Source organism: Lissotriton helveticus, chromosome 2_1, assembly GCF_964261635.1.
Source record: "Lissotriton helveticus chromosome 2_1, aLisHel1.1, whole genome shotgun sequence".
In the NCBI taxonomy this organism is placed as follows: domain Eukaryota; kingdom Metazoa; phylum Chordata; class Amphibia; order Caudata; family Salamandridae; genus Lissotriton; species Lissotriton helveticus.
Window position 1 is genome coordinate 2,080,139,335 of NC_136059.1, and position 10,908 is coordinate 2,080,150,242.

Below are 10,908 nucleotides of genomic sequence, written 5' to 3' on the forward strand. Positions count from 1 at the left end.
ATGTCTCAACCGTGTCCACTTCTGCCCGCGGGCGACACGCCGGGGCAAAAAGGACTGTGGTTAGCGGCCAGGGGGATGCAATATCAGTCTCCACAGCCACGTGTGGTTGATAAGGGGAGGGGTGAATCCAAAAATGCAGAAAGCTGGCCTGAGCACATTAGGCGTAAAGCTTGAAATTAGGAGCACCCATACCCCCTACCGACATAGGGAGAGTGAAGATATCATACGCGACTCTAGGTTGTTTACCGGCCCAAACTAGAGAGATGATCAAGGAACGTAGTTTGGGAAAGAAATTAGCAGCGAGGAGGATAGGGATGTTCAAAAAAAGGTACATTTCGGAAAACCACCATCCTAGCAATGGCTATGCGGCCGGCAAGAGACAATGTAAGCCGACTCCAATGCGGAATTTGGGATTCTAGCCAATCCACCGCGTTCCCGAAGTTAGATCTCCAGGCGTCATCCAGGTCCCTACTCTGCCAGATACCCAGGTAGCGGGTGGGGCCAGAGGCCCATATAAAGGGAAAGTCAGGCGAAAATGGTCTGGTGGGATCCATAAGGGGGAATAACACGGACTTACTCCAGTTCACCTGTATGCCAGACAGTCCACCAAAGCATATTATCTCACCTACAAGAGGGCTAAGATTGTCTTGAGGCTGGCAAACATACAAAGTGATGTCATCCATATACATAGAGACCAGGAGGGAGCGGGCTGAGAAAACTATACCCCTCTGAGTGTGATGCTGCTGGAGTCTGGCCACAAGGGGTCCATCGCGATGGCAAAGAGCATAGGTGACAAAGGACATCCCTGCCGAGTGCCGCGTTCAATACAGATGGGCTCCGCTATCTGCCCATTAATACGGAGACGAGCTGAGGGGCGGGTGTATAGAAGAGATATCTTTGGTATGACCATAGTGCTACAACCAATGCGTGGTAGGAGAAAAAAGTTAAAAGGGCCATTTGAGCGTGTCGAATGCCTTAGTGGCATCTAGAAGAGCGGCCACTGCGGGGAGGCTGGGGTTTATCTGGTGGACCAGCCAGGAATCAAACCAGACTGGTCAGGGAGGGCAATGAGAGGCAAGAGTAGAAGAAGGCGAGAGGCGATTAATTTAGCGAAGATTTTATTGTCAGTATTAATAAGAGAGAAGGGGCGATATGAATTGCGACAGTCGGCTGACTTGTCTGGCTTGAGTAACAGCGTTATCATTGCCTCGGAGGGACTGAGGAAAGAGGCCATTATCAAAAGAGTTGTTGTACATAGCAGCCAAATGCGGTTCTAAAAGCGATGCATACATTTTATAAAAAGAGGCTGGAAGAGCATCCAGACAGGGAGCCTTGTCACCAGGCAAGCAGCTGATGGCAGCGAGTATCTCCTCCCTAGTAAAGGGCTCATCTAAGAATTTCCGATGATAATCCTCCAGCCATACCAACGCGATAGTCTCGAAATATTGTAAGAAGGCCTTGCGCGAGGGTGACAGGGGCAGCAGTATAGAGCTGCGAGTAAAAATCCATGAAGCAGGCCTTAATTTCTTCAGGAGAGGTGGTTCTAGCTGGCCCCCATTGCTGAGAGCAGTAATATACGAGGCAGCACGGGGAGGGCATAGGGGGTTGGCTAAGGACTTTCCAGGCTGATCGCCCTCCCGGAAGCAACGAGCTCGGGCCTCTCTGCCCAGAAGGCAGGTTCTCTATCAGCCTCTTCAGGAAATTCAGTGTGCTTTCCTCTTAAAGCGTGAGGGTCTCGGGCTGGGGCTAGAAGCCTGGGCAGCACCCAGATCCCGGATTTCATTTTCCAACTTTGCCAGAGTGGTACAGATAGAACGGAGGACACCGGCCTGTTTAGAAATGCACTCGCCTCTTATTACTGTTTTGAAGCCTTCCCAGAGAACGGAAGGAGATTCTACGGAGCCCACATTTAGATCAAAATAATTGGTGATTGCTGTTTGGATGTCATCGCAAAAGACAGTGTCGCGGAGCGCGTTTGGAGGGAGCCGCCATGTGAATGCTCGCTGTGGGGAGTTAGGGAGACGAAGGCTGATTTGACCCAAAAAGGTACGCGCCATATGGGTTGCAGTGATAAGCCAGGTGAGGACGTCCGGGGAGGTGAGCCATAGATCAATGCGTGACCAGCAGCTCCGAGCCCCGGTGACGCAAGTGCCCTCACGGGCATCAGGCCACACATGATGCCAGGCATCATAAAGCGAGTTGTCAGTAAGTATGGACTGAAGTGATGTGGTAGCGCGTGGATGGGATGAGAACCAGAGCGGTCCAGTACCGCTGAAAGGGTCACATTAAAATCTACCACCCCAGAGAATAGCTGCCGGGCCAAAGGAAGAAATAAGATGCCATATGTGATTGAAGAAATCGGGATCGTCTGAATTGGGGCAGTATACAGCAGCGATCATCCTGGGTTGAGATAACAAGGAGCCAACCAGAATTACATATCTACCATCGGGATCCGTGAGTGCCTGAATAGTTTGCCAGGGGAGACCCCTACATATCAGAATGGAGACCCCCCTTGCATGAGAGGAATAAAACGAGGAGTGTGATTCTCCCCAGTGGCGCGACTGGAGTCTGGAGGAAGACCCAGGCAAAAGGTGCGTCTCCTGTTGAAGAACCGGTTCAGAACCCAGCGGTGCCAGGGACACATCTGAAATCTTTGAGTTCCACCTGTCTTGGTATACAGAGACACGGAATACTTCTGGGTGGCGTCAGAGACCAAGTTTAGTAGCTGCAGCTAGTAACAGAAATCCCAACAATACATCACAATGTATATTCCTATGAGACTGTTCAAATTACTAAGGCAAGACATCGCCTTTTATACACCATATTCTCATTATAAATGTACACCCACTGCGCAAAATTCTAACCAATAGGGCACATTTTCTAACTGAGTATCACATTAACAAAAACCCAATTTACAGTAACCCAACCCAAAAGTTAATTATTAGGAATGTTCCATATTTAATCTTTGCAAGCCGGACAAATTTATAATTGAAAAGCACAACCCATGTAATGTCAGAACATAAAGGAAACAGTAATAGATGCTGAACAAGATAAAACATGTGCAAGGAAACTAAAGGTTAACGAGGTCCTGAACATTAAGTGGCAATCTTAGACAAGGATCAAACCAAGGGAAATTGGCTTTGCGAGGTCAGTTTCTCTGCAGTTCATTCAGAGTCGAAAGAAACCTAGTTAATGTATGCATGAACTCAGAAGGCCAGGCCACCTGTTCGCCGGGCCTCTTTCACAGGCCTAAGTGAGGGCAACACAAAATGGAGTCAGGCTCGAGAATTACAGAACCTCAGACCCTCCTTTTGCCATTACGTAGGCAATAACCTAAACTCATGTTAATCTGAATCTAGGTCCATATCAATTTTCATTAGGTCATCTAAGTGTTGCTGTAGCATCATCCTATTATTCTCTACTTCTCTCGGGACAGGTCTCCTAACGCACATAGTAGCACAAAGACTACAAATGGCGGGACCACACTGGATGCAAAGGCAACAAGAGAAAAGGATGGCCAAAATCATACCAAGGAATGTCAAAATCTTCCATCCCCATTTAGACAGCAATTCCCAAAACCATCACGTCAATGACCAGTCTCCTTTGTCTACATGGATAAACTCAGAGATCTTATGTAACCTAGAGATGGCTTGGTACACTGTAGGAGCATTATCTGGTACGTAAATGCAACAACTAGATCCGATCAATTTGCATACTCCACCTTGATCTGCAAGTATGACGTCTAAAACCATACGATTCTGCAACGTCATAAGGCGGTCCGCTTGAAGCTCAGCAGTAACATTACTAAGAGCACCTGCTGTCTTGTTAATAGTAGCTTCAACAACGTGGACAAGCTGTCGAATATGCCCACTATTGATCATAGGACCCCAAAAGGGCAGGAAACCCTTGAAGAAATCTCCTGCTTCTTGTCCTGCAGTATCTTCCTTATCGAAGACCCCTCTACCATATCTAGTTCTATGATAGTCCGGAGCCGTAGTATATGTAGGGGAAAGCAAAAATGCCACATAACATGTACCTGAAAAATCAGGTGGCAACCATGTATAGGCTCTGTCGTGACAAACAAAATATGTGCCTTTAGCTGGTACGAACGGTGGAGAAGTCTGGGACGAATAGACATAGGTGAGAACACACACACTCTTACCTGGCTGAGCTTTCGGATTTCGACCAGTGCCTTGCAAACTAAAATAACCTTGATGGGGCACAATCCGAATCGGGGGAGACCTTTTTCGTCTCTCCTTCTCAGTCAAGCTGGTACTATATCCGGTCAAATTCCAGCCAACATAAGCCTGCATCTCATCCTTAGGGATAGCATTATATGCATCGATATCTCGGATCATATCTACTATTCCCTTTATCAAGGCACTATTGCTGGAGTTATCCTTAAGGGAACGTGAAGGGCGTATCTCATTTGCATAGATAAACATAGTCTGTAAAGCCCACACAGATCCATTAAAAGAAAAAGGCAAAACCAAATATGGCATACCCTTATTGGTCTTATGCGGCATAAGACCACAAACCCAACAGTTAGTGGTATTCACTACTAACTGATGCTGATGCAACAACTGTATGACCAAGTTGTTGACAAATTCCGACCTCCTTGTCTGTTCATGTTCAGGCAACGTATAGAACTGATGCAAAGAAACAGTAGTGTAAGAAAGCATAGGTTGGGAAGTGGGTGCAAACGTCTGTTGTGTAGCATAGACAATCCATCCCACATAAGCTATCGTAATACTTAAAAACATTAAAAAACATGATATTATAAAACATTTGCTACGTATCAATGTACAGAATTTCATTTTAAGGTCTATTTTCTCAACATCTCTCTCAGGTACAAAAGACTCCATCCTCTAACGTGCTGCTTGTGGCAATTTTCCTTCTTCACTCAAGTGTGCGTCCAGGCGTCTTAGACAACCTAGAACCACAGACCTTTCGTCAATTCGCGGTTCACCCCTTAAGTCTTATACCACGACCCTGCAGCTGAACCCGGATGGTGGTTCGAAAAAGCAAAAAGAAAAATAGTCTCTTGTCTGAGAGAGCACAATACACAAAAAAATATTACTTTATTTGTACTTTTTTAGATCTCGGCCTTAAACTATAATGTTCTTTATTCGGCACAGTTTGATCCTGAAAAAGAATCTCCGGATGCGTAGTGTCCAGTCTCAAATGCGGCGGCACAGCTTCTTGCAAAATTTCATCATCCGCACGTTCCGACTGAGTCCATTTCAAACGAGCATCACTAAAAGGCACAAATCTCGGGACATTTTCAGTCTCAGAATCGGCAACACCTTCCCGGACCCACTGATCATACAGTAAGGGCAGAGGTATCCTTTACGTGTGGGTGGCATGCACCCAACTCTTTTTCCCGAAGACTTTCACAGCGGTCCTCATTGCTAGCAGCACTTGATAAGGACCAGTCCACCTCGGCTGTAGGTTCTTGGACCTCTGGAAGTTCCTGATCAGAATCCAGTCGCCGGGTTGGATCGCATGTCCCGCGTCAACAGAAGCTGAAGGTAAGGTATCATGAACCTGTTGGTGAAGAACACGCAATTTAGCAGTCAAATCATGTAAATAGTCAACCAACATAGGGTACTCAATATCGCTGTATTCTCTTGGCCTCGGCACACCCCAAACATTCGCCAGGCGTCCAAAAACAATCTCGTATGGGCTAAGTCCCACGCGAGAATGTATTGTCGTTCTTGTGGACAAAAGTGCTTTCAACAATCGTGTACAAAGTTGTGACAGCATATGCTGCAGTCGTCTCTCCATTCGGAAGCTTAAAGCATGAACCATCTACCCATACGGTACCATCAGGGTTTGCAAGAGGAGTATCTTTCACATCAATTCTACCCTTTTTTTCCTCCTCTGTCATAAGAAAACAATCATGCTGTTCTTGATCATCTGTCTCTACACAAATCGGCAACAATGTAGCTGGATTCAATGTGTTGCACCTCTTAATGTGCACATGACTAGCCAAAAGCGTCAACTCGTAACCTGACAGACGTGCACTAGTAAGGTGCTGAGTCTTCGTCCTGTTTAATAAGGTATCCACTGCATGTGGGACCATCACAATCAATGTATTATCCAATACCAAACCAGCAGACTGTCGGATGGAAACAGCTGCTGCTGCCGTAGCTCTTAGGCAACCAGGCAACGCCCTAGCTACCGGATCTAAAGTAGCCGAAAAATACGCACATGGGCGCTGCTTGTCTCCAAACTGTTGTGTCAACACTGACAACGCACAACCTTCTTGCTCGTGCACATAAAGTGTAAAAGGTTTACTATAGTCAGGGGTACCCAACACCGGAGCAGAACACAATGCATCACGCAATTCAGAAAAACTCTTCTGTCATTCATCAGACCAAGGAAGAGGGTGTGGTGTATCTTTGAGAGTAAGTGCCAACAAAGGTTTCGCTAGCAAAGAAAAGTTCAGGATCCACTGCCGACAATACGAGGTGATACCCAAGAAAGCACGCACTTCTCTCTGTGTGGATGGTACAGTCATTTGGGCAATCGCTTGAATACGCTCTGGGGTCAATCGTCTTCCCTCCTTCGATAAGAGATGACCTAAGTAGGTCACTTCTTGTCGACAATACTGCAACTTGGAAGGGGAAACTTTATGATGAAGGTCAGACAAATGTCGTAGCAAAGAAAGAGTAACCTCTTTACAAATCTCCTCATTATCAGCAGCCACTAGCAGATCATCAACGTACTGGATAAGAGTAGCACCAGAAGGCAACACAAGAGTATCGAGTTGAGTTTTCAAAGTCTGACTATAAATGGAGTGACTCTCACAATATCTTTGAGAAGCTCGCTTAAACCGGAAGCTGCGGCCTCCTAAAGAGAAGCCGAAAATATCCCTACTTTCCTCAGCGATCGAAATACTGAAGAAAGCATTCTTCAGATCAATCACAGAAAACCAAGCGGCTGAGGCAGGGACCATAGTCAATAAAGCAGTAATGTCCGGAACAACAGGAAACTGTGGCACAACAATCTTATTGACCTCTCGAAGGTCGATCACAAATCGATACACAGGTGGCTGAGAAGAGTCAGTACGCTTAAGAATAGGCAGAACAGGACTGTTACACACATTACCTAAAGTTTCTTCAACCACACCTTTCTCAACCAAATCATAAATAATCGCTAAAAGAGCTCTTTCACCATCACTGGAAATTTTGTACTGAGGAATGCGTGGCAATTTAGCATTGGATTTAAGCATAACAACGTAGGGTGGAATCTGCAAAAGACCAACATCATTAGGACCCGTAGCCCAAAGTGTATCAGGGAGAGAACGCTATTCCAGTGGCAGGCAATCCTTAGACAAATACATCGGGGAGATCACTTTCTTACCCAAGGTAAGATGTACTTTTCAACGGAGAACAATATAATGTTGCATGCAATCTTTTCAACAAGTCGAAACCCAACAAATTCTCACCACAACCAGTCGTTAGAATAAGGGGAGCCTCCAATTCACAAGGACCAATAGAAAGGGGCAAAGGACTAGAAACCGGGTTGCTAACTGGGACACCAGAAAATCCTACCGAAACATTCGTCAAGCCAGACAAATGTGCGCCAGGGAGTTTAGAGTGCATGATAGAACTCTTTGTGGCACCAGTATCCAAAAGAAAAGGTTCTGCCACACCTGATGTAATCACTTCAACATAAGGCCCACTCTGGTCTACTGGAACGGACACTACTCCGTCTCTTTGTCCATGGCTGTCCTAGCTATCATTAAAACCAGCACTCTCGCTTCCAACATAATACTCATCAACGTAGTACTGCGCAGACTGGACGTTCAGAACATTCTGTCGGTCAAAATAATTTGCAGAATTCTGGGGGGTAAAAGGAACGTTCATTCTGAGGAAACGTACCACGTCCCTGACCCCTAGGTACTTGTTGGTAACCACCACGACCTCTCAGACCAGACATACCATTCACACGTTGTAGCAAGACCGGACAACTACTCTTGAAACGACCTTCCTCTTTACAATAAGCGCACTGATTAGGGACTAGCGGAAATCGTGGAACAAAAGACTCAGGTGTCTGCAATGGTTTCTGAAACTGTGGGGGTTGCTGAAACTGACGCTGATTAGGGCGAGGCGGATAAGCCTGTTGCAAAAGAACTTTCGTTTTTAATTCTTTAGTCTTCTTCTCTACTTTATCCTTCTCATCTTTGTCTCTATTCTCATAGTATTGTGCAGTAGCCAATATCTGGGCCGAAGAAGAAACTGCCCATGAACTCTCAGAGTCCTTTAACTTATTACAAAGTTCGGGGAGTAAATTAAAAACAAATTTATCTACGAACAACCTCTGACCACCTTCTGTACTCATGTCCTGACCACTATGATCAATGAATGTTTCTTCAAACCTAGTGAAGAAATCGGACACACTCTCATCTTTCTTTTGTTTGCATGCTGCTAACTTGTCCCAATTCACTCGCAAAGGAGGCATCAAAGTTTTCATTAAATTAACAATCCTACCAGGTAGTTCTGCAACTAAAGGCTCAGGTTTAGCACCCCCTACCTGTCTACCATCTGCAGCAGTAATATTAACCCATGTTTCTCCTAACTCTTGCACATGATCCTCGTGACGGATCTTCACCCACAAAGGTTGAGGAACTACATTACGCATCAACATATCGATGTCAGCTAAATTCATAACACACGCATCAACTGTCTGAGACAACTCCTTGTAATAACCAGCAGGATTTTTACGGGGGTCAGGCAATGTCTGCTTAAGTGCCAAAACCTCTGCTCTCTTCCAAGGGACATGTACTCACACTCGCTGAAAATGTGCTGGTGCAGCCAAAACACCATTAGGAATGTCAGCCTCAACTGCCTCTCTCCATACTGGAGGAACCTCTCGCATAGGATACTGCTTCACTTTTCTCCTAACAGAAGGATCAGGTTCGAACAATGACTGAGGTGGAAGTCTAGACCTGAAAGTAAGTATTGTCTCTACCGCTACCTCAACATCTAAACCCACTATCGTTCCCTTAGCAAATTCAGACTGAACATTAATCAAGTCCAACGGAATTGGACCCAACTCATTATCTTCCCACTCCTGACCAAGAAAGGTACACATGACATCAAAAACACACCTTTGCTTTGGTGCTTCCCACTGTAGAAAAACATCCATAACCGCTTGTAAACTGTACCTGGAAGCATTCGAAACCCATCTACGAGCTAGGAGATCTAACACTGCCCGCTCTTCGGGACCAGGAAACTGACTACGTCTCTGCTTACGTTCAGAAACAGGGGTCCTATTCAGTAACCCAAAGAGAGGAGACAAAAGACTGGTGACAGTTTCAGTCATTCTTTGTCGAGCAGAAGGAGAAGAAGCTGACATAAGGACAGGAGACGAAGTAGTCTGAGGAATAGGAGTCATAGGGACAGAAGTAAGAGAATACGAAGATAAGGCAGTGTAAGTCAAAGGAGTTTGAGGCAAGGCTGGTAACAAAGCTGGCGGCCCTAGAGGGGGCTGCACCGCAGGAGGAAGAACCACTTGTGGAGCAACAAATGGCTGAACAACAGCAGGGGTTGAACAACAACAGGGGGTGCAACAACTGGAGGTAACGGAGGTGCTGTAGCACTCTGCGCATAAGGGGGTGGTAATCTCAGTAGATGCGACATCAAAGGATCCTTTTCAGGGTCTTCAGTCACAGTTGAAAGGGGAGGTGGCAAAGCCGGATAACATTTGTCAATGGCCATGCAATGCTGTCTATCTGACACTTCAATCGTACGATCTTCTTCCTCGTCCTTAAACTGCATAGTAGCTTGAATTACTGACATACTCCTTTCTTTCCTATCTCTTTTCGCTTGCTTAATTTCTCGCTGTTTGGCTTCCTTACACCAAAGGCGGAAAGTCAAACATCGGCGGCCGGGCTTTCTTCCTAAATAGCGCAACTTCTAAGTTATCTAAAATCTCTGTTTCAAAACTACCATGTGGGGGCCATCGTAAAACACCGTCCTTCCTAGTGTAGCGGACCCAAACCTCATTAAAGGTAATGGAACCCACGCCATGTTTCGAATAAAGCTCATAAGTTGGAGTTCCAACCGGAGGTATCGGACACGAATCCTCCAATCGGGAATCCCTATTAAGACCACAAACAAATCATTTACCAAGTTTACCAAGACCAGGAATCTTGCTCACTAGTCTGGTTTCAAACTTCAAAGGGTATCAAAAAATGATACACTCGTAAATATACGAACCCCTCGGCTTCGACCATTGCAATGGCCGAATCAAAACCCAAGAAACAAAACAAAGTTGTGGGAGCGACCCACTTATACTTAACCAAAATGTCTGTCACTCCACCAGAAGACCGTCTAACGTCTCGCCTTACAAATCGTCACACGAGGGTCATAGCCGTTGGAAAGGGGGAAGCCTTGCAGAAAAGACCTTTGGTCCACTTTTCGACATAAAGGGGTCGATGGAGTGGGGGCCCTCCTCCAGAGTTTCCTCACGGGGCTCCTCACAATCTTCGGGCTTGGACCGGTACCGCTGAAGTCGCCCCACTTTGGGCGCCAGTTGAAGAACCGGGTCAGAACCCAGCGGTGCCAGGGACAAACCTGAAATCTTCGATTTCCACCTGTCTTGGTATACAGAGACACGGAATACTTCTGGGTGGCGTCAGAGACCAAGTTTATTAGCTGCAGCTAGTAACAGAAATCCCATCAATACATCACAATGTATATTCCTAGGAGACCGACAAATTACTAAGGCAAGACATCTCCTTTTAAACACCATATTGTCATTATAAATGTACACCCACTGCGCAAAATTCTAACCAATAGGGCACATTTTCTAACTGAGTATCACATTAACAAAAACCCAATTTACAGTAACCCAACCCAAAAGTAAATTATTAGGAATGTCCCAAATTCAATCTTT